At 39.4% G+C, this 25,494-nt stretch overlaps 1 non-coding gene across 1 annotated transcript; it reads left to right on the forward strand.

Moving 5' to 3' along the window:
• The first annotated feature begins 19,478 nt into the window (after nucleotides 1-19,478).
• LOC148544755 (small nucleolar RNA R71) lies at nucleotides 19,479-19,586 on the forward strand. The gene has a single exon (XR_015900555.1). It is a non-coding gene; the product is annotated as a small nucleolar RNA R71 (small nucleolar RNA).
• The last annotated feature ends 5,908 nt before the right edge of the window (nucleotides 19,587-25,494 follow it).

Raw genomic sequence — 25,494 nt, forward strand, 5'->3', positions numbered from 1 at the left:
TTCTGATGTCGAGTTTTTGGAACTTCGATCTCTTTCGGGGAAGCCAGACTCGAGCATTCTTTTGTTGGGTCTGTTTGTAGAACTTCATTTAAGTAGTTTTAAATGCAGAACGTTTCTCCTTGTAGCGCGCGTTTTTGCATTTCCTTGGGAACATGCGAAGGTTTTAAATGCCCATTAACCTCCCCTTTCGCCGTTTCCTTTGCTTCCCACTTCTTATCTCTTTTAAAAAATTTTTCAAAGGGTTTCTCTTCTCCGTCTCTCCTTTTCTTGCTTCACCGCAACTTTTCTTGTGTTCTATCTTCTGCTTTGAAGAGGCGATCATTGCTGTTTGCTTTTTTTAACCTCTGATCACTTCATTGTTCCTTCCCTACTGCAGGTTGGCTTCTCTCTTTTTTCTCCTAATTTTTATGCTTGGATATTTGTAATCCTTTTGATTTTGTTTGGGAAAAGCTGGAAAGTTTGAATTTTTTTTGCTTGCTGCGTCTGATTTGCTTCTGCTCTGTGTGCTGTTTTAGGGTCTCTTTAATTTTGTAGAACCTTTCCTTTTTTGCTGGTATTTGATTTGTTTTTAGGGGTTTGAACACTATTTACTGTTTCTGATTGTATCTTCTTGATTTCTTCCTTTGAAATAGTGAACTTGTTTGATTCTGAGAAAAGGTTGCGCCCTTGATGATTGTCCCTTTTAAAATGCTGAACCGTTTTAACCTTGAGAAAGGTTGCGTCCTTGATGATTGCCCCTTTGCATGCTTTGATGTTTGACTTTTCTGATAGGCTGTAAAAAGTAATAACTTGGATAGATTATTTTGTGTTTTTTTGGAGTGTCGCTATCGAAGGAGGGTTGCTTCCTTGTTTTGAGGGATGTAGGTCGTATATTTTTCCTGAAACCTTATTCTGTTTCTGCCTCCAAAGGATGCCCCTGGACCTTGGTGTGAGTCCTGGGGTCTCCTTTTGCTATTTGTATGTTTTAGCCCGAGTTGTTTTTTGATTTGCCCGAGCTGTTTAGTAACCCATTTTTCCTTTTCTTATTGTAGGACTAGTTGACCCATGTCTTCTCGTAAAATATTGTCGAGACTTCTTCCAAAGTCCCTGAGGGTATGTCGGACTGGCTGGACTCCCTCGTGTTGATGTGTGTCTCTGTGGTAAATGCTGAGTACTGTGTAGAACTGAGAAAACATCACATGATTTGTAGTAGTCGAGCTCAGGAGAAAGATTATGAGCTTGTAGCGCCTGATTCTAATGAGAGGGTTTGTTTCCCGATCTCGGTCCAGGGGGAGCATCCCTTCTTTTATGCCTATGACTATTTTTTTAGCCAGCTGAACATTACTTTTCCTTTTACTCCTTTTGAGACCAATTTGATGTGGTCGTGCAATGTATCTCCCTCCCAGCTTCACCCGAATTCGTGGGTCTTTCTTAAGATTTTTCAATTACTGTGTCAAGAGTTGGATGTCAAACCATCTCAAACCCTTTTTCTTTACCTCTTTGTTTTGACTAAGCCCGAGGTGGCTAAGAAGAAAGCTGCTCGGGTATCTTTCCGTGCTGCCCAGGGAAAGAAAGTTTTTTCAATGTATGATGAATCTTTTCGCGATTTTAAGAACTATTTCTTCAAGGTCCGAGCTGTTGAAGGAGCTCGGCCTTTCTTTTTGGATGAGAATGGCGATCCCAGCTTTCCTTTAGAATGGCAAAAGAATGTAGTGGTGTCTTGGTATACTTGGGAGATGTCGGATGAGGTTGAGCAAGCCTTTCTGACTGTGCTAGAAGAGAACTGGGGGCAGCCTCCCCATCTTGATACAAAGAAATTCTTAGGAAATCCCTCTCTTCTCCGAACTGAGCTAGGTAGTGGTCGACTTCTTTTGTATTTGTGCTTGTTCATTTTTGTCGAATTCATTCCTTTCCTTTCCGATTTATAACTCGGTTTCCTGCTATATGTTGTTTTCAGAGATGATTAAAAACAATGACTCCATGAGGGCCTTTAAGAAGGCGAGAAAGGCCACCGCCGCCCAGAACATCTCGGCAAAAGCTGCAGGGGAGGGATCTTCTCAAGTTCCTCCTAAGAAGCCAATCTTGAGCTCTACTAGGCCGAGGAGGATGATTCCAACTCCTCAGGTCCATTTCGTTGATCCTCCCCCGACTTCTGCTGCTACTTCTTCTACTGTTGGCCCTTCTCCAAAAAGACAGAGGACTATCGAGCCCTTCAATTTAGATACCCCTGACTTTGATGCCATTAGGTTTGTTGATCAGCATATTTCTCCTTACGGTATTGCTCCTACTGACGATGTCTCTCTTCTTCGTCATCTGGACTTTATTACTCGGAGCAGTATTAAGATGGCATATATGGGAGCGGCTTTATATCGAACTGCCCAGGATCTTCCTATTCATGAAACAAAGTCTTTTATGGAGGAAGCTAAATCATAGTTTGACAGAATCAAGGGGTTGAAGGAGGAGCTTGAGGTAAAGGTGGCGAAGCTGGAAAAAGAGTTGGAGGGTGAGAAGACTTGGGCTACTGCTACAGTGGCTTCTGCGAACTTTGCTGAGGAGATGCCACTGAAGCACAAAGAGAGCTATGTCTTAACATATGGAGAGGTGATAGAGCTCATGCAGAGGTTAGAGTCTGCTCAGGCCGACTACACTGAGGTCCAGGGTCATCTTATAGGTAGCGTGAATGCTACTTATGAGAATTTGAAGGATCAGGTTCGAGTTCTTGCGCCCGAGCTTGACCTCACCCTATTTACCTTGGACAACGTTGTAAAAGATGGTAAGATTGTCCCTGATGACCCTAATAATGATGATGTAGATGTAGACCCTCTTCTTGTGCCATCTGCCAAGGCCCCTGCTGTCCCGGCTTCTTCAGTTCCTACTACTGAGGTCGGCCAACCCGAGTCTGACCCCGACGTCCAGATCTTGACCTGGATGATGGGACTGTAGATGCAGTACCCTTTCAGACTCGTCCTTCTTCGTCCCGAAATACTACTACTGGGGAGTCCTTGCATCCTTTATAGTTTTATATATTGTGTATAGCCCGGTCCGTGGGCTTTTGAACTCTTTATTTTTTGTAACTTGTGGTCTTGACTTGGATATTTTGGTTGCTTTTCTTATAGCAACTCTATGTAGAAAAAAAATTAGCATTTTGAGCTCTCTGAGGTCGACTTCTTGGGTGGCCTCTTGAGCCTTTTGTTATAGTGGCTTTATTCCTTTGCGACATGCTTGCCTGCAGCGTTGTTTAGCATTTTTCAGGAATCTTTAGAGTGTTGGAAGCTTGCTGTCCAACCTCTTTTGATTGCCTTTGTGCTTTATTTCCTGCTTTAATCGAAGCTAGCTTTGTTCTACTAGTCTTATTCGCATTCTTTCATATGATACTTGTAGATTAATTTTATTGAGGTCATGGCTTTCTAGGTTCGACTTGAATCTCTTATAGCGCATGCCTTCTGTCGGCCGATTTTTTCATCTCGGTCTGTTTGAAGTTATTTCTAGTAATCCATTTTATTTGGACCTTTGTCAGGTCTCTTTTATGGATTACTTTTTATAACTTTTGTAGTTTTGTCGGGCCGACTTCATCATGTCGGTCCCTTCTAAGTTATTTCTAGTAATCCATTTTATTTGGACCTTTGTCAGGTCTCTTTTATGGATTACTTTTTATAACTTTTGTAGTTTTGTCAGGCCGACTTCATCATGTCGGTCCCTTCTAAGTTATTTCTAGTAATCCTCTTTTTTAGGGCTGGCCAGGCTTCTTTCTAGGGATTACTTTTTATAACTTTTTGTTGTTGTAGTCAATTGGTCTGACTTCTTTATGTCGGTCCGTCTTTAAGTTATTTCTAGCAATCCATTTTTATTGAGGCCTCGTCAGGTCTCTTCCTATGGATTACTTTTTGATAACTTCTTGCATTATTCTATTTTGGCGCTTTTCATCTTGCCGATTTTATAGAAATTTAGTTTAATCCTCACTTGGTTGACCTTTGATGAATTTCAGTTTTCATCTTTGTTGACTTTTATCGTGATCGAGCAGTGAGTTTGGTTTTCACTTTTTGCCGATCTGTAGCTTTTTAATCGGGCGATGAATTTTTTGCGTTTTAGATTAATGCGTCTTGATAAAGAGGATTTGTAGAAACTCTGAAAAAACTTTATTCAAAATAGAAAATATGCAAATATATACATGTGGGTGTTTACCCTTCTAAGTAGGGCAATTTTATAGATCTTGGCTTGGTGCCTCGTTAAAAAACCTTTCCAGGAAAAAGAGTGCACCTTGACCTAAGATCTTTATTACCTCTAACTATAATACCTTCTCAGGTTGCAGGCATGCCACGACCTTGGTAGCTCTCGCCCTTCTAGTTCGGACACCCTGTAGTAGCCTTTTCCCAGTACCTCTGTGACTCGGTAGGGTCCTTTCCAGTTAGCTGTTAGCTTCCCCTCTCCCGGTCGACTTGTTCTGATATCATTTCGGATTAGGATGAGGTCATTGTTGACGAAGCTTTGCTGTACTACCTTCTGGTTGTATCTCGAGGCCATTCGATGTTTTAGCGCCTCTTCCTTGATCTGAGCTGTTTCTCGAATTTCTGGAAGTAGGTCGAGTTCTTCCCTTTGAAGTTGGGAGTTAGCCTCTTCACTGTAGTGGATCACTATGGGTGATTCCTTTGTGGTGGAGTGTGGAGTTGTCCGATATGCCCATAGGACTTGTGGGAGCTCTTCAGCCCAGGCTCCCTCCGCGTCCTGTAATCTCCATTTTAACCCGGCCAGTATGACTTTTTTGGTAGCTTCTGCTTGTCCATTAGCCTGGGGGTGTTCTACGGATGTGAATTGGTGCTTTATTTTCAAGTCAGCCACTAATTTTCTGAAGCCTGTGTCTGTGAATTGAGTGCCATTGTTTGTGGTAATGGAGTATGGAACCCCAAACCTTGTGACAATGTTTCTATATAGAAATTTTTGACTTCTTTGAGCAGTGGCGTTAGCTAGGGGCTCTGCCTCAATCCATTTTGTAAAATAGTCTACCCATATGATGAGGAATTTAACCTGTCCTGATCCTTGAGGGAAGGGCCCAAGGAGGTCGAGTCCCCATTTTGCAAGTAGCCAGGGTGAGGTTACGCTGATGAGTTCCTCTGGTGGGGCGATGTGGAAATTAGCATGTTTCTGACATGGTGGACATGTCTTTACGAACTCTGTTGCTTCCTTTTGTAAAGTCGGCCAATAGAATCTGGCTCGGAGTACTTTTTTGGTGAGTGATTGTGCTCCGAGAAGGTTGCCACAGATGCCACTATGTATTTCTTCTAAAACTTTTTTTGTTTGGAAGTCGGCACACATTTTAACAGTGGTGTTGAAATCCCTCTCTTGTATAGAGTATTGTTTATGATGGTGTAGTGGCGCACGAAATCGTGATCGTTCATTTCTTGTTAACGGCGCCAAAAACTTTATACGCACATTCATAATCTTAGTTCTTTGTCACAACTTCGCACAACTAACCAGCAAGTGCACTGGGTCGTCCAAGTAATAAACCTTACGTGAGTAAGGGTCGATCCCACGGAGATTGTCAGCTTGAAGCAAGCTATGGTCACCTTGTAAATCTCAGTCAGGCAGATTCAAATGGTTATGGTGAATTGATAGTTAAAATATAATTAAAACATCAACTAGGATAGAGATACTTATGCAATTTATTGGTGAGAATTTCAGATAAGCGTATAGAGATGCTTTTTGTTCCTTCTAAACCTCCGCTTTCCTACTGTCTTCATCCAATCATTCATACTCCTTTCCATGGCAAGCTGTATGTTGGGCATCACCGTTGTCAATGGCTACATCATGTCCTCTTAGTGAAAATGGTCCAAATGCACTGTCACCGCACGGCTAATCATTTGTTGGTTCTCGATCATGCTAGAATGGGATTCAGTAATCCTTTTTCGTCTCTCACTACACCTAGCACTCGCGAGTTTGAAGCTCGTCACAGCCATCCCTTCCCAGATCCTACTCGGAATACCACAGACAAGGTTTAGACTTTCCGGATCTCAAGAATGGCCGCCAATAATTATAGCCTATACCACGAAGACTCTGATCGTAAATCAGAAGGCTAAGAGATATGCATTCAAGCTTGCTTTCATGTAGAACGGAAGTGTTTGTCAGGCACGCATTCATAAGTGAGAATGGTGATGAGCGTCACATAATCATCACATTCATCATGTTCTTGTGTGTGAATGAATATCTTAGAGAAGAAATAGGCTTGAGTTGAATAGAAAAACAATAGTACTTTGCATTAATTCATGTGGAACAGCAGAGCTCCACACCTTAATCTATGGTGTGTAGAAACTCTACCGTTGAAAATACATAAGTGAAAATAGGGTAGACATGGCCGAGTGGCCAGCCTCCCATGGAGGTCTAGAGATCTAAAATGATCAAAAGATAGATCCGAAGATGTAAATATAATAGTAAAAAGTCCTATTTATACTAAACTAGCTACTAGGGTTTACAGAAATGAGTAAATGATGCAGAAATCCACTTCCGGGCCCACTTGGTGTGTGCTTGGGCTGAGCATTGAAGCTTTCATGTGTAGAGGTCTTCCTTTGAGTTGAACACCAGTTTGTAACTTATTTCTGGCATTGAACTCTACTTTGCAACTTGTTTCTGGCATTTCATGCCAGAATAGGGCAGAAAGCTGGCGTTGAACTCCAGTTTGCGTTGTCTAAACTTGGGCAAAGTATGGACTATTATGTATTGCGGGAAAGCCCTGGATGTCTACTTTCTAACGCAATTAAGAGCGCGCCATTTGGACTTCTGTAGCTCTAGAAAATCTACTTTGAGTGCAGGGAGGTCAGAATCCAACAGCATCTGTAGTCCTTTTTCAGCCTCTGAATCAGATTTTTGCTCAAGTCCCTCAATTTCAGCGAGAAATTACCTGAAATCACAGAAAAACACACAAAATCATAGTAAAGTCCAGAAATGTGATTTTTATTTAAAAACTAATAAAATTATATTAAAAACTAACTAAATCATACTAAAACTATGTAAAAACAATGCCAAAAAGCGTATAAATTATCCGCTCATCACAACACCAAACTTAAATTGTTGCTTGTCCCCAAGTAACTGAAAATTAAATAGGATAAAAAGAAAAGAATATACTATGAATTTCAAATATCAATGAAACTTAGCTCCAATTAGATGAGCGGGACTAGTAGCTTTTTGCCTCTGAACAGTTTTGGCATCTCACTTAATCGATTGAAGTTTAGAATGTTGGCATCTATAGGAACTCAGAATTCAGATAGTGTTATTGATTCTCCTAGTTCAGTATGTTGATTCTTGAACACAGCTACTTTATGAGTCTTGGCCGTGGCCCTAAGAACTTTGTTTTCCAGTATTACTACCGGATACATAAATACCACAGACACATAACTGGGTGAACCTTTTCAGATTGTGACTCAGCTTTGCTAAAGTCCCCAATTAGAGGTGTCCAGGGTTCTTAAGCACACTCTTTTTTTTTGCTTTGGACCTCGACTTTAACCGCTCAGTCTCAAGCTTTTCACTTGACAACTTCACGCCACAAGCACATGGTTAGGGACAGCTTGGTTTAGCCGCTTAGGCCATGATTTTATTCCTTTGGGCCCTCCTATCCACTGATGCTCAAAGCCTTGGATCCTTTTTACTCTTGCCTTTTGGTTTTAAGGGTTATTGGCTTTTTTTTTCTTGCTTTTCTTTTTTTCTTTCTCTTTTTTTTTTGCCTTCTTTTTTTTTCCGCAAGCTTTTCTCTATTCACTGCTTTTTCTTGCTTCAAGAATCATTTTTATGATTTTTCAGATCATCAAATAACATTTCTCCTTTTTCATCATTCTTTCAAGAGCCAACAATTTTAACATTCATAAACAACAAATTCAAAAGACATATGCATTGTTCAAGCATTCATTTAGAAAACAAAAAGTATTGTCACCACATCAAAATAATTAAACTAGTTTCAAGGATGAATTCGAAATCATGTACTTCTTGTTCTTTTGTGATTAAAACATTTTTCATTTAAGAGAGATGATGGATTCATAGGACATTCATAGCTTTAAGACATAGACACTTAAACACTAATGATCATATAGTAAAGACACAAACATAAATAAAACATAAGGCTCAAGAACCGAAAAACAGGAAAATAAGAACAAAGAGATTAAGGAACGGGTCCACCTTAGTAAGGGTGGCGTCTTCCTCTTCTTGAAGAACCAACGGTGCTTTTGAGCTCCTCTATGTCTCTTCCTTGTCTTTGTTGCTCCTCCCTCATAGCTTTTTGATCTTCTCTAATCTCATGGAGAATGATGGAGTGCTCTTGGTACTCCATCCTTAGTTGTCCCATGTTGGAACTTAATTCTCCTAGGGAGGTGTTGATTTGCTCCCAATAGTTTTGTGGAGGAAAGTGCATCCCTTGAGGCATCTCAGGGATTTCATGGTGGGGAATTTCCTCATGCTCTTGTTGAGGTCCATGATCTCTTGTTTTCTCCATCATTTTCTTAGTGATGGGCTTATCCTCATCAATGAAGATATCTCCCTCTATGTCAATTCCATCCGAATTGAAGAGGTGGCAAATGAGGTGAGGAAAGGCTAACCTTGCCAAAGTGGATGACTTGTCAGCCACCTTGTAGAGTTCTTGAGGTATAATCTCGTGAACTTCCACTTCCTCCCCAATCATGATACTATAGATCATGATGGCCCGGTCTATAGTAACTTCAGACCGATTACTAGTGGGAATGATTGAACGTTGGATGAACTCCAACCATCCTCTAGCTACAAGCTTAAGGTCCGGTCTTCTCAATTGAACCGGCTTGCTTCTTGAGTCAACTTTCCATTGAGCTCCTTCCACACACATATGTCCATGAGGACTTGGTCCAACCTTTGATCAAAGTTGATCCTTCTAGTGTAGGGGGGTGCATTTTCTTGCATCATTGGCAAGTTGAACGCCAACCTTACATTTTTCGGACTGAAATCTAAGTATTTTCCCCGAATCAGTGTAAGCCAATTTTTTGGATTCGGGTTCCTACTTTGATCATGGTTCCTAGTGATCCATGCGTTTGCATAGAACTCTTGAACCATTAAGATCCCGACTTGTTGAGTAGGATTAGAGAGAACTTCCCATCCTCTTCTTCTAATCTCTTGTCGGATCTCCAGATATTCGCTCTTTTTGAGCTTAAAAGGGACCTCAGGGATCACCTTTTTCTTGGCCACAACTTCATAGAAGTGGTTTTGATGGACCTTTGAGATGAATCTCTCCATCTTCCATGACTCAGAGGTGGAAGCAATTGCCTTCCCTTTCTTCTTTCTTGAGGTTTCTCTGGCCTTAGGTGCCATTAATGGTTATGGAAAAACAAAAAGCAATGCTTTTACCACACCAAACTTAAAAGGTTTGCTCGTCCCCGAGCAAAAGAAGAAAGGAAGTGGTAGAAGAAGAAGAAAATGGAGGAGATGGAGGGAGAAGGTGTATTTGGCCAAGGGGGAGAAGTGATGGTTGTAATGTGTGAAAATGGAGTAGTGTTGAGGGGTTTATATAGGGGTAGGGGGAAGGGTATGTTTTGGCCATTAGGGTTGGGTTTGGGAGGGAAAAGAATTTGAATTTTGGAGGTAGGTGGGGTTTATGGGGAAGAGTGGATGAATGTGAGTGGTTAAGGGTATTTAGGGAAGAGGTATGGAGGTGATTGGTAAAGGGTATTTGGGGAAGAGAGTTATGAAAAGGTGTGAAGAGGAGAGAAGAATAGGTGGGGTAGGTGGGGATCCTGTGGGGTCAACAGATCTTGTAGGGTCAAGGACTTAACATCCCTGCTCCATTTAGGCATGGAAAACGCCCTCTGTATGCAATACTGGCATTTAACGCCAGATTGCTGCCTGTTTTTGGCGTTAAATGCCCAAATGTAGCCTGTTTCTGGCGTTTAATGCCAGGTTGATGCTTGTTTCTGGCATTAAACGCCAGCTTGGTGCTTGTTTCTGGCGTTAAACGCCAGAATGATACTTATTTCTGGCGTTTAAATGCCAGAATGCTCTTCCTCCAGGGTGTGCTACTTTTAATGCTATTTTTCATTCTGTTTTTGAACTTTCAGTTGTTTTTGTGACTTCATATGATCATCAACCTAAAGAAAACATAAAATAGCAATGGAAAATAAATAAATATAATTAAATAACATTGGGTTGCCTCCCAACAAGCGCTTCTTTAATGTCAATAGCTTGACAGTGAGCTCTCATGGAGTCTCACAGATGTTCAAAGCATTGTTGGGACCTCCCAACACCAAACTTAGAGTTTGAATGTGGGGGTTCAACACCAAACTTAGAGTTTGGATGTGACCTCCCAACACCAAACTTAGAGTTTGACTGTGGGGGTTTGGTTGACTCTGCAGTGAGAGAAGTGATGACAAGTCATCTTAGCCTATTTTAACTAGCCTTTTTCTTTTGTTTTCAATTGAATTATGCACTTTCTTGAGCCATAAGCAAGCCAATTGGGTAGATTTTCATGTTTCCTTTGATTTAATCAACCATGTATGAATTCATGCTATTTCATGAGGTTTTATGCTAAAATTGTCACATATTATGAAAGAATGAATATCTCATGATTTTGAGCATAGCTTTGATGAGTTTGGTTGATTAATGATAGGTGAAGAAAGCTTGGAGAAAGGTTGAAGCAAAGAGGAATGGCTAGAAGTGAAGAATGGAATAAGTGAAATTGAACCTGGAGGCATGAAGTTAGCCCCAACGTTAGCCCCCTAACTTGGAGGCTAACGTTGGGGCTGAAGATTACTCCCTGGGCTCCCCACGTTTGAGCCAACGTTAGCCCCCTAACTTGGAGGCTAACGTTGGCAAGAGAATTCCTCCCTGGGCCACCAACGTTGGCACATGAAAAAACAAAGGGAGAAGGGCCAACGTTTGCGCCAACGTTAGCCCCCTAACTTGGAGGCTAACGTTGGTGCCACACACCACAAGGCATACAAGGGGTATACTTCCAACAAGAATAACTTGAGCTACAGAGCTCCAAATGAGGTGATTCAAGAAGCATTGGAAAGTAGGAATCAAGAGCTTTCCAAGCATATATGGCACTGCATGGTGGACACTAAAATTGAGGGAGAAAACTGCCCTGCAATGTGCATAAATGAACATGGTGGCAACCTGCAGTGAGGCCAACTGACCTCTGCACCTTCAAAGGAGTATAACTCGAGCTGTAGAGCTCCAATTAATGTGCTCCCAACGGCATTGGAAAGTAGACATCCAGGGCTTTCCAACAATGTATAATAGTATGGGGTGGACATTACATTTGAGCCTCCAGAACTGGCGTTTTCGCCAACGTTTGAGGGCTAACGTTACCTCAAACGCTGCACACCAAAGCCAGCGACCATGCCCTCTTCAAATGATCATAACTTGAGTTGTAGATGTCCAATTGAACTGATTCCAAGTGGGTTAGAAAGCTGACATTCAGAGCTTTCCAACCATATATGATAGTCTATATTGGGCATAAAATTGGCAACATGACAAGAGGACAAAGTTGGCACCATAAATGTGCATAAGGGAGGCCAACGTTAGGGTCAAAGTTAGACCCCTAACGTTGGCACCAACGTTCATACCAGCAAATTATGCTTGCTGCTATGAAAAGTTGGGGTCAAAGTTAGACCCCTAACTTTGGCCCTAACGTTGGGACCAACTATGGCTAACTTCAAAACCGGTTCAATTGGTTCACTTCGGTTCTTCCTCAAACTCCAAAGAGCAATCAACCAAGGCCTCTTTCAACCCAATTCCATCAAGAGCAAGGGCCCAAATGATCATCACTCAAAGGCACAAGAAATAGATAAAATAGGATTTTCATTTCAATTGTAATTTGTTTTGAATTTCATTTTCATTTTGTAAAGCCTATATAAGGCATCATTTTCATATTAGTGAGGAGGCTGGCTCCAGAAGGGAGCACGAGGATTCAAGAGCTCTCTTTAAATTTTCTTTTCTTTGTTTTTGAATCTTGGGTTGAGAATTGAAGAAATTCTGTTTCAATCTCACCTTGAGAATTCTCTCTGTTTACTTGTCAGCATAATTTCAGTGAATTGTGATTTGAATCAAAACTCGCTTTACTGCTTTCTTCTCTATTTTCTTCTGCAATTATTCTCTGTTGGATCAAGGAAGGAATTGAGATCTAGACTTGGTCTCTAGTCTCATCCAACCCCTGAGATCTTCAACCTCTCATTTAGATTTTGCAATTGAGCCAAGTTGCTATCTGTTTTGATTTTAAAGTGATTTTCCAAATCTGTTGAACCTGCTGCATCTTTTACTTCTCTGTTTGATTGTCATTTACACTTCTGTGTTTGATTTCATGAATCCCAGTACCTAATTTCCTTTATTCTTCTTGCAATTTAACTTTCCTTGATCTGCTGCTTTCTTTTAATTTCCAGCACCCACTCCCTTTTAATTTCATGCAATTTACATTTCTTGCAATTTAAGATTCTTGCAATTTACATTTCTTGCTCTTTAAGTTTCAATGCAATTTACTTTCTGCACTTTAATTTTCCTTGTCATTTACATTCTGTTGGCTTCAATTGTCACTCAAATCACTCAATGTTAGCTTGACTAAACTAATCACCCACTAAAGTTGCTTGATCCATCAATCCCTGTGGGATCGACCTCACTCCCGTGAGTTTTTATTACTTGATACGACCCGGTACACTTGCCGGTTAGTTTTGTGATGTTTTGTGAGAGATTCGTTTCTCACCAAAATATCTCATCAAGTTTTTGGCGCCGTTGCCGGGGATTGATTAGATCAACAATGATTATGTGGGTGAGAAGTCTAGATCAAGCATTTTCTTTATTTTTGTTCTCTGTTCTAAGTTGAAACCAAGGTGTTTGAGTTATTGCCTCACTAAGAAATTCTCATCTCTGATATGAGTAATTTCAATTTTCATTGATGTTTGCAAAATACAAATGGAGTTCAACTCATCATTTGGTCAAACAAAATTTTATGGGATATCACCCACCATCACCAATCTCTAATGATGGCTGGGGATATCACCAAGAAACTTCAAATTCTGGGCACTCCAATTCATGGAGCTATGCTTCAGAACCACAAGATGAGAAAGAAAATCATATGGGATATTTCTTTCCACCACAAAATAATGCAAGTCATGATTCTAATGGTGGCTGGGAAGGGAATTCTAGTGCTCCATATGATAATCATCCAAAGATATCATCACTTGACCATACTTCAACCGAAAGCCCCTTTCAAAACTCACCACCCACACAAACTTCCATGAACCATTCAAGGCTTTCAGAGCTTGAGTCCAAGCTCAAAAAATATGCGAAAGAAGCACAAATATCCGAGAAAAGGCAAGAAGCTTTCTTCAAAAATATGAATGAAGAAGTAGAGAAAATAAGGAGGAGCTTAGAACCACTGAGCAAGAAAAATGAAGGCCAATTGATGGATATGAAAGAGGAAGTGGAGGAGCAAGAAAGTGAAGAAGTTATTCCAAACTCAAGTGAGGCAGAGAAGTACATGAAGGAAGAATTCACAGAACCACCATTGCAAGAGACTCTTGATGAAGACAAAACTCCAACAATCACACAACCACCGAAACATGGATTCAAAGAAGTGAAGGCAATTAACAAAAGCACCAAGAAGAGGATTGTGACCAAACTACCAAGGACAACATTCAAGAGGAGGTCAACCACAAGCAATCCAACCCCTGGACCAATAGCAAGCAAGCTCAATCAAGCCATGTACAAAAGAAAGCTTGCTGAGGAGAGACCAAGACAGGGGGTAATAGCTGAATCTTCTCCTCCTTTGAAGTCATTTCTCTTAACAAATTGGAAGAAGAGGAAGAAAGTAAAGAACAGGTAGACAGTAGGTACATTTCTTTTCCTTGCTTTGTTTAAATTTCAATAAATTGGCATATGGTTACATTCTAAGTTTGGTGTTGCCCTGCAACAAACTGTTTTCTATCTTCATGGATGATTGCATCAATTTTACATGAAAGTGACACCCCAAGATTCTAAGTTTGGTGTGCCATCTATTTTTCTATGCAAATCAATCCAGCAACATCACTTGTCTGCATAATCATATTGCCTTTTACAGTGTTATTTTTCTTCTTAGTTGGATAATTTTTGTTTTCCCTTTGTTTCATTTATTTACTTGTTTTTAATGCTTTCCTTCATTAACTGTTTTTGTTAATACATCACCAAGACATCCTTATTCATAACAGACTCTTCATTTGGTGATTGTATTTAACATATAACAGTTTCTTTTGTTTAGTTTTAGTTCAAATAAATTGACATATGGTTGCATTCTAAGTTTGGTGTTGCTATGCAACAAAATTTAGTTCCAATTCTTACAAGATACTTGCATTAATTCCAAGTGAAAGTGTCACACTAAGTTTGGTGTGCCACTTATCTTCTATGCAAAGTATTATGCTCACCTTCTTAAGTATGCAATCACAATGTCTCTGTCTCTTGTGCCTTGATTATTATCTTTAATTTTGCTTGCTTGAAACACATGTACTACTAACATTCCTTGTGAAAGACATTCATGATCCATCTTAGCCCCATAGCCACGGTTCTAATAGTTGCTTGAGGATGAGCAAGCATTCTGAGTTTGGTATGGGAAGGAGGAGAATGGGAGGAAAATGACAACAATAGAGAAGATGAACTACAAGGTTGTAAAGTTCCTTTTCCTCTCATTTGTTTCAAGCACTATGAACTGCATGATTGTCTTTACCTTCTCTGTATGCATGTGTGTATGAAAAGGCATAGTTTGATTTCTAAATTGCAACATGATGCTATGTCATTATGATTTCCAACTTGAGTTTTATGAATTCAAAAGCAACAAAAGTATCATGATCATAAACAAACAAGGCATTAAAGAAGATTTTAGCATGTGCATAAAAGTATTGGTAAGCTAGTATGTTTGATTGTTGCTTAATTGCATTAGATTTTATTTAATTGAAGTTTTCATCTAGGACATTTTGTGAAATCTTTTAAAATCATGAAAACCTTGAAGAAGCAAATGCAAAATAAAGCAAGAAAAGAAAAAGGGAAAGAATGAGAAAGCTGAAGGCTCTGAGTACCAATGGCAATTTATTTGCTAAGTACTTGTGGTGTTTATGTATCAAGCCAAATGCTTGAAAACAAAACACTTAGAAGTCAAGGTTAGGCTCAAAGTGCAAAAGCACTCCCTCAAAGCTCAAGGCTCTGAGCATCAATGATTAGAGAGTCAAGAAAAGAAAAGAAAAATGAGCTTAATGAAGTCCTCTAATCAAATGCTTGTGGTGCTTATGTATCAAGTGGTAATACTTGAAAACAAAGCATTTAGAAGTCGTAGCTTTGTTATCAACTCATGGGGCAAAGCACCCAAAAGGAGAAGCTAAAAAAAAAAAAAAATCAAAAGCTTGTTTCAAGGAAGAAATATAAAAGAAAGATTTCATAAATTGAGCTAGATGGAAGCATCAATCATTTACATTTCTTTTGTGATTGTAGCATGCTTAGAAAACTAGCTTACCATGAACATTGAGTTGCTATTCTTCTTACCTTGGATTGTCAATCTTTATTGCATGATTCTTTTCTTGCTTGGGGACAAGCAAGCTTTAAGTTTGGTGTTGTGATGACAAGTCATCTTAGCCTATTTTAACTAGCCTTTTTCTTTTGTTTTCAATTGAATTATGCACTTTCTTGAGCCATAAGCAAGCCAATTGGGTAGATTTTCATGTTTCCTTTGATTTAATCAACCATGTATGAATTCATGCTATTTCATGAGGTTTTATGCTAAAATTGTCACATATTATGAAAGAATGAATATCTCATGATTTTGAGCATAGCTTTGATGAGTTTGGTTGATTAATGATAGGTGAAGAAAGCTTGGAGAAAGGTTGAAGCAAAGAGGAATGGCTAGAAGTGAAGAATGGAATAAGTGAAATTGAACCTGGAGGCATGAAGTTAGCCCCAACGTTAGCCCCCTAACTTGGAGGCTAACGTTGGGGCTGAAGATTACTCCCTGGGCTCCCCACGTTTGAGCCAACGTTAGCCCCCTAACTTGGAGGCTAACGTTGGCAAGAGAATTCCTCCCTGGGCCACCAACGTTTGCGCCAACGTTAGGGGTCTAACTTTGACCCTAACGTTGGCACATGAAAAAACAAAGGGAGAAGGGCCAACGTTTGCGCCAACGTTAGCCCCCTAACTTGGAGGCTAACGTTGGTGCCACACACCACAAGGCATACAAGGGGTATACTTCCAACAAGAATAACTTGAGCTACAGAGCTCCAAATGAGGTGATTCAAGAAGCATTGGAAAGTAGGAATCAAGAGCTTTCCAAGCATATATGGCACTGCATGGTGGACACTAAAATTGAGGGAGAAAACTGCCCTGCAATGTGCATAAATGAACATGGTGGCAACCTGCAGTGAGGCCAACTGACCTCTGCACCTTCAAAGGAGTATAACTCGAGCTGTAGAGCTCCAATTAATGTGCTCCCAACGGCATTGGAAAGTAGACATCCAGGGCTTTCCAACAATGTATAATAGTATGGGGTGGACATTACATTTGAGCCTCCAGAACTGGCGTTTTCGCCAACGTTTGAGGGCTAACGTTACCTCAAACGCTGCACACCAAAGCCAGCGACCATGCCCTCTTCAAATGATCATAACTTGAGTTGTAGATGTCCAATTGAACTGATTCCAAGTGGGTTAGAAAGCTGACATTCAGAGCTTTCCAACCATATATGATAGTCTATATTGGGCATAAAATTGGCAACATGACAAGAGGACAAAGTTGGCACCATAAATGTGCATAAGGGAGGCCAACGTTAGGGTCAAAGTTAGACCCCTAACGTTGGCACCAACGTTCATACCAGCAAATTATGCTTGCTGCTATGAAAAGTTGGGGTCAAAGTTAGACCCCTAACTTTGGCCCTAACGTTGGGACCAACTATGGCTAACTTCAAAACCGGTTCAATTGGTTCACTTCGGTTCTTCCTCAAACTCCAAAGAGCAATCAACCAAGGCCTCTTTCAACCCAATTCCATCAAGAGCAAGGGCCCAAATGATCATCACTCAAAGGCACAAGAAATAGATAAAATAGGATTTTCATTTCAATTGTAATTTTTTTTGAATTTCATTTTCATTTTGTAAAGCCTATATAAGGCATCATTTTCATATTAGTGAGGAGGCTGGCTCCAGAAGGGAGCACGAGGATTCAAGAGCTCTCTTTAAATTTTCTTTTCTTTGTTTTTGAATCTTGGGTTGAGAATTGAAGAAATTCTGTTTCAATCTCACCTTGAGAATTCTCTCTGTTTACTTGTCAGCATAATTTCAGTGAATTGTGATTTGAATCAAAACTCGCTTTACTGCTTTCTTCTCTATTTTCTTCTGCAATTATTCTCTGTTGGATCAAGGAAGGAATTGAGATCTAGACTTGGTCTCTAGTCTCATCCAACCCCTGAGATCTTCAACCTCTCATTTAGATTTTGCAATTGAGCCAAGTTGCTATCTGTTTTGATTTTAAAGTGATTTTCCAAATCTGTTGAACCTGCTGCATCTTTTACTTCTCTGTTTGATTGTCATTTACACTTCTGTGTTTGATTTCATGAATCCCAGTACCTAATTTCCTTTATTCTTCTTGCAATTTAACTTTCCTTGATCTGCTGCTTTCTTTTAATTTCCAGCACCCACTCCCTTTTAATTTCATGCAATTTACATTTCTTGCAATTTAAGATTCTTGCAATTTACATTTCTTGCTCTTTAAGTTTCAATGCAATTTACTTTCTGCACTTTAATTTTCCTTGTCATTTACATTCTGTTGGCTTCAATTGTCACTCAAATCACTCAATGTTAGCTTGACTAAACTAATCACCCACTAAAGTTGCTTGATCCATCAATCCCTGTGGGATCGACCTCACTCCCGTGAGTTTTTATTACTTGATACGACCCGGTACACTTGCCGGTTAGTTTTGTGATGTTTTGTGAGAGATTCGTTTCTCACCAAAATATCTCATCAAGAAGCTTTTCATGCTTCCTCTCCATGGATACAGAAGGAGAACCTTGACTTTTAAATACAAGGTAGTCCTCATTCAGTTGAAGGACCAACTCTCCTCTGTCCACATCAATCACAGCTCTTGCTGTGGCCAGGAAGGGTCTTCCAAGGATGATGGATTCATCCTCATCCTTCCCAGTGTCTAGGATTATGAAATCAGCAGGGATGTAAAGGCCTTCAACCTTTACTAACACGTCCTCTACTAGTCCATAAGCCTGTTTTCTTGAGTTGTCTACCATCTCTAATGAGATTCTGGCAGCTTGCACCTTATAGATTCCCAATTTTTCCATTACAGAGAGTGGCATTAAGTTTATGCCTGACCCCAGGTTACACAGAGCCTTCTCAAAGGTCATGGTGCCTATGTTACAGGGAACTAGGAATTTACCAGGATCCAGTTTCTTTTGAGGTAAAGTGTGCTGAACCCAGATATTCAGTTCATTAATGAGCAATGGAGGCTCATCCTCCCAAGTCTCATTACCAAATAGCTTGGCATTCAACTTTATGATTGCTCCTAAATACTGGGCAACTTGCCCTTGAACAGTGTCTTCATCTTCTTCAGAAGATGAATAGTTATCAGAGCTCATGAATGGTAAAAGGAGGTTCAATGGAATCTTTATGGTCTCTAGATGAGCCTCAGATTCCTTTGGTTCCTCAAAGGGAAACTCCTTATTGGTCACTGAACGTCCCAGGAGGTCTTCCTCACTAGGATTCACGTCCTCCTCCTCCTCTCTGGGTTCGGCCACACCAAGTAAGGTTATGGCCTTGCACTCTCTTTTTGGATTCTCTTCTGTATTGCTTGGGAGAGTACTAGGAGGAAGTTCAGTGACTTTTTTACTCAGCTGGCCCACTTGTGCCTCCAAATTTCTAATGGAGGACCTTATTTCATTCATGAAACTTAGAGTGGCCTTAGATAGATCAGAGACTATATTTGCTAAGCTAGATAGATTCTGCTCAGAATTCTCTGTCTGTTGCTGAGTGGATGATGGAAAGGGCTTGCTATTGCTAAACCTGTTTCTTCCACCATTATTAAAGCCTTGTTGAGGCTTTTGTTGATCCTTCCATAAGAAGTTTGGATGATTTCTCCATGAGGGATTATAGGTGTTTTCATAGGGTTCACCCATGTAATTCACCTTTGCTATTGCAGGGTTCTCAGGATCATAAGCTTCTTCTTCAGAAGATGCTTCTTTAGTAATGTTGGATGCAGCTTGCAATCCGTTTAGAATCTGAGAAATCATATTGACTTGCTGAGTCAATATTTTATTCTGAGCCAATATGGCATTCAGAGTATCAATTTCAAGAACTTCCTTCCTCTAAGGTGTCCCATTACTCACAGGATTCCTTTCAGAAGTGTACATGAACTGGTTATTTGCAATCATGTCAATGAGTTCCTGAGCTTCTGCAGGCGTTTTCTTTAGGTGAATGGATCTGCCTACAGAATGGTCCAATGACATCTTTGATAATTCAGACAGACTATCATAAAATATATCCAAGATGGTCCATTCTGAAAGCATGTCAGAAGGATACTTTTTGGTCAATTCCTTGTATTTCTCCCAAGCTTCATAGAGGGATTCACCTTCTTTCTGTTTGAAGGTTTGAACATCCACTCTATGCTTGTTAAGCTTTTGAGGAGGAAAGAACTTGGCTAAGAAAGCCGTGACTAGCTTATCCCAAGAGTTCAGACTATCTTTAGGTTGAGAGTCCAACCATATTCTAGCTCTGTCTCTTACAGCAATCAGGAAAAGCATAAGCCTGTAGACCTCGGGATCAACCCCATTGGTCTTAACAGTATCACAGATTTGCAAGAATTCAGTTAAGAACTGAAAAGGATCTTCTGATGGAAGTCCATGAAACTTGCAATTCTGTTGCATCAGAGAAACTAATTGAGGCTTAAGCTCAAAATTGTTTGCTCCAATGGCAGGGATTGAGATGCTTCTTCCATGTAAGTTGGAATTTGGTGCAGTAAAGTCACCAAGCATCTTCCTTGCATCTCCACCATTATTATTATTTTCGGCCATCTCTACTTCTTTTTCAAAAATTTCAGTAAAGTCCTCTTCAGAGTGTTGTGTTTTAACTTCTCTTAGCTTCCTCTTCAGAGTCCTTTCAGGTTCCGGATCAGCTTCAACAAGAATATTCTTGTCCTTGCTCCTGCTCATATGAAAAAGAAGGGAACAGAAAATAATAGGGATCCTCTTTGCCACAGTAGAGAGGTTCCTTTATGTGAGTAGAAGAGAAGAAAAAGAATTCGAGCACAGAAAGAGGGAGAGGGTTCGAATTTTTAAGAAGAAGAGAAGTGTTAGTAGATAGACAAAATAATTAGAAAGAGATGAAGGGGAGAGAATTTCAAAAATTAGAAGAAAAAAAAAGAAAAATATTTTTGTTTTTATTTTATTTATTAATTAGTATTCGAAAAAGTTAGAAGAAATAATTAATTAATTAAAAAGATTTTTGAAAAAGAGGGAGGTGATTTTCGAAAATTAGGAGAGAGAAATAGTTAGGTGGTTTTGAAAAAGATTTTGAAATTAATTTTAAAAAGATATGAAGTTAGAAAAAGATATTTTGAAAAGATATGATTTTGAAAAGATATGGTTTTAAAAAGATATGATTTGAAATTTATTTTGAAAAAGATTTGTTTTTTTTAAATCACAATTAATGACTTGACTCACAAGAAATCACAAGATATGATTCTAGAATTTAAAGTTTGAATCTTTCTTAACAAGAAAGTAACAAGCTTGAAATTTTTTTGAATCAAAACATTAATTGTCAATGCAATTTTCGAAAATTTGAAGTGAAAATAGGAAAAAGATTTTGAAAAACTTTGAAAAGGATTTTTGAGAATTTTCGAAAACAAAGGAAAATAAAATGAAAAAGATTTGATTTTGAAAAAGATTTTGGAAAGATAGATTTTTGAAATTGAAATCTTGACTTGACTAACAAAAAACAACTAATTTTAAAAATTTTGAAAAAGTCAACCCAAAGATTTCAAAATTTATGAGTGAAAAAAGGAAAATATATTTTTTTAATTTTTGAATTTTAATGATGAGAGAGAAAAACATCAAAAAGACTCAATGCATGAAAATTTTGGATCAAAACAAATGATGCATGCAAGAACATTATGAATGTCAAGATGAACACCAAGAACACTTTGAATGTCAAGATGAACACCAAGAACTTATTTTTAAAAATTTTTAAGAAAAGAAAAACATGCAAGACACCAAACTTAGAAATTTTCAAACTTTAGACACTAACAATTTGAAAATGCATCTGAAAAACAAGAAAAGACACAAAACATAAAAATGCAAATATCAAACAAAGCAAATCATCTAGAACAACTTGAAGATTATGAAGAACACCATGCATGAGTTTTCAAAAATTTTAATGAAAATTAAAAAGATGCAATTGACACCAAACTTACAAATTGACACTAGATTCAAACAAGAAACATCAAATTATTTTTTGTTTTTATGATTTTATTATTTTTTTTGTAATTTTTTGAAAATTATTTTGAAAAAAAAAATAAGGATTTCAAAATTTTTAATGAGAATTCGAGGAATCATGCAATGTTAGTCTAAAGCTCCGGTCCAGGAATTAGACATGGCTTACTAGTCAGCCAAGCTTCAGCATACATAGTTCAAGCATGTGAAGAGGAAGCCTTAGTCCAAAAGAATTTAGACATGGCTTTACAGCCAGCCAGGCTTCAACAAATCATGATGAAACTCTAGAATTCATTCTTAAAAATTCTGAAGAACATAGAATAAATAATTTTTTTTTGTTTTTTTTATTTTTTTTTGAAAATTTTTTCGAATATAAAAATAATAAAAACAAAAGCTTAAAATTAAAATAAAATTACCTAATCTGAGCAACAAGATAAGCCGTCAGTTGTCAAAACTCGAACAATCCCCGGCAACGGCACCAAAAATTTGGTGCACGAAATCGTGATTGTTCATTCCCCGGCAACAGCGCCAAAAACTTGGTGCACGAAATTGTGATCGTTTATTTCTTGGTAACGGCGCCAAAAACTTTATACGCACGTTCATAATCTTAGTTCTTTGTCACAACTTCGCACAACTAACTAGTAAGTGCACTGGGTCGTCCAAGTAATAAACCTTACGTGAGTAAGGGTCGATCCCACAGAGATTGTCAGCTTGAAGCAAGCTATGGTCACCTTGTAAATCTCAGTCAGGCGGATTCAAATGGTTATGGTGAATTGATAGTTAAAATATAATTAAAACATCAACTAGGATAAAGATACTTATGCAATTCATTGGTGAGAATTTCAGATAAGCGTATAGAGATGCTTTTTGTTCCTTCTGAACCTCCGCTTTCCTATTGTCTTCATCCAATCATTCATACTCCTTTCCATGGCAAGCTGTATGTTGGGCATCGCCATTGTCAATTGCTACATCCCGTCCTCTCAGTGAAAATGGTCTAAATGCGCTGTCACCGCACGGCTAATCATCTGTTGGTTCTCGATCATGCTAGAATAGGATTTAGTAATCCTTTTTCGTCTGTCACTACACCTAGCACTCGCGAGTTTGAAGCTCGTCACAGCCATCCCTTTCCAGATCCTACTCAGAATACCACAAACAAGGTTTAGACTTTCCGGATCTCAAGAATGGCCGCCAATAATTCTAGCCTATACCACGAAGACTCTGATCGTAAATTAGGAGGCTAAGAGATATGCATTCAAGCTTGCTTTCATGTAGAATGGAAGTGTTTGTCAGGCACGCGTTCATAAGTGAGAATGGTGATGAGCGTCACATAATCATCACATTCATCATGTTCTTGTGTGCGAATGAATATCTTAGAGAAGAAATAGGCTTAAGTTGAATAGAAAAACAATAGTATTTTGCATTAATTCATGAGGAACAGTAGAGCTCCACACCTTAATGTATGGTGTGTAGAAACTCTACCGTTGAAAATACATAAGTGAAAATAGGGTAGACATGGCCGAGTAGCCAGCCTCCCATGGAGGTCTAGAGATCTATAATGATCAAAAGATAGATCCGAAGATGTAAATATAATAGTAAAAAGTTCTATTTATACTAAACTAGTTACCAGGGTTTACAAAAATGAGTAAATGATGCAGAAATCCACTTCCGGGCCCACTTGGTGTGTGCTTGGGCTGAGCATTGAAACTTTCATGTGTAGAGGTCTTCCTTGGAGTTGAACGCCAGTTTGTAACTTGTTTCTGGCGTTTAACTCTGCTTTGCAACTTGTTTCTGGCGTTTAACGCCAGAATAGGGCAGAAAGCTGGCGTTGAATTCCAGTTTGTGTCATCTAAACTTGGGTAAAGAATGGACTATTATATATTGCTGGAAAGCCCTGGATGTCCACGTTCCAACGCAATTGAGAACGTGCCATTTGGACTTCTGTAGCTCCAAAAAATCCACTTTGAGTGCAGGGAGGTCAGAATCCAACAACTTCTGCAGTCCTTTTTCAGCCTTTGAATTAGATTTTTGCTCAAGTCCCTCAATTTCAGCCAGAAATTACCTAAAATCACAGAAAAACACACAAACTCATAGTAAAGTCCAGAAATATAATTTTTATTTAAAAACTAATAAAATTATATTAAAAACTAACTAAATCATACTAAAAACTATGTAAAAATAATGCCAAAAGCGTATAAATTATCCGCTCATCATGTAGTATTGTGCCTCCCATTTTACCCTCTTCGCCTCCTTCTTATCTGCAGGGAGTGTTTCTATTTTGAGGTATTTGATTATGGGAGTCATCCATCCCTGATCCAGACCTGTTATGGCTAAGACCTTTTCTTCTTCCGAAATTGACGGGTTCTGTAGTATTTCTTGAGAGTGCATCAGCTCGAACATTCTGTTCCCGAGGTATGTGGTGGACTTCATATTCTCCGAGTTGTCTGAGCTGTTCCCTGACTTTGTTCAAGTACTTTTTCATGGTGGGATCCTTGGCTTGGTAGCTCCATGCTATTTGTGAGGTGACTACTTGTGAGTCGCTGAAGATGATAAGTTTTTGAGCTCCAACCTCCTTAGCCAGCTTCAAACCAGCTAGTAATGCCTCATATTCGGCCTGATTGTTTGAAGCAGGGAACTCGAACTTCAGGGAGAGTTCGATTTGGGTTCCCTGATTGCTTTCTATTATCACGCCTGCTCTGCTCTTGGTTTTGTTCGAGGAGCCATCTACGTAGAGAAACACTTTCTAACAGAAGGAGCAGCTGCTTAGTGTGCTAAGAAGACATAAGAAGGCGATTGGGCGGAGCTTGGCGGATATAGTAGGCATTAGCCTTCAAGTTTGTGAGCACAGAATATTTTTAGAAGAGGGAGCAAGGCCCGTCCGTCAACCTCAAAGGTGGCTGAATCCCACCATCTTAGAAGTTGTCAAGAAGGAAGTGACTAGACTTCTTGAAGCCGATATCATCTACCCCATCTCAGATAGTGAATGGGTCAGTCCAGTACAAGTGGTGCCCAAGAAGTCTAGAGTCACAACAGTGAAGAATGAGCATGGAGAGCTCCTGACAACTAAAGTGCAGAACTCCTGGAGGGTGTGCATTGATTACAAGCACCTCAACCAAGCTACTTGCAAGGATCATTACCCCCTGCCATTTATCGATCAGATGTTTGATCGCTTGTCAGGTAAATCACACTACTACTTTTTAGATGGTTATACAGGCTATTTTCAAATTCATATAGCTCCTGAAGATCAGGAGAAGACTACTTTTACATGTACCTTTGGAACGTATGCATACAAGAAGATGCCTTTTGGCTTGTGTAATGCACCGGCTACTTTCCAAAGATGCATGATGAGTGTCTTCTCAGATCTTATTGAGGACTGTATGGAAGTTTTCATGGATGACTTTAGCGTTTATGGTGATTCATTTAACCTTTGCTTGGATAGTTTAGCTAGAGTATTAGACAGGTGTGTCAGTTCAAACCTTGTATTAAATTTTGAAAATTGTCATTTTATGGTAAAACAAGGTATTGTTCTAGGACATGTTATTTCTAATACTGGTATTTCTGTAGATCCAGCAAAGGTAGATGTAATTTCTAGTTTACCTTACTCCTCCTCCGTGAGGGAAGTCCGTTCGTTCCTTGGCCATGCAGGTTTTTACCAGAGGTTTATCAAGGACTTCAGTAAGGTAGCATTGTCTTTATCCAGACTGCTGCAGAAGGATGTTGAGTTCGAGCTGAGTGAGGACTGCATGAATGCGTTTGATAAGATGAAGATCACATTAACTCAAGCTCTGATTGTGAGAGGACCCGACTAGAGCCATCCTTTTGAGATTATGTGTGACGCCTCCAACCATGCAGTAGGAGCGACGCTGGCTCAGCATGAAGGTAAGGACTCTTTTGTAATAGCTTATGCTTCTAAGACAGTCTAATTATACTACCACTGAGAGTGGAGGACATTTTGGCCCTCAAAGAACAGCTAGAAAAATTTTAGACTGTGGATTCTGGTGGCCCACTCTTTTTAAAGATGTTACTGCCTTTTGTAAATCTTGTTCTCCATGCCAAAGGTTTGGTAATATATCTAAGAGGGATGAGATGCCCC

The sequence above is a fragment of the Arachis ipaensis genome, chromosome B9, assembly GCF_059453495.1.
Source record: "Arachis ipaensis isolate K30076 ecotype BB chromosome B9, ASM5945349v1, whole genome shotgun sequence".
NCBI classification, from domain to species: Eukaryota; Viridiplantae; Streptophyta; class Magnoliopsida; order Fabales; family Fabaceae; genus Arachis; species Arachis ipaensis.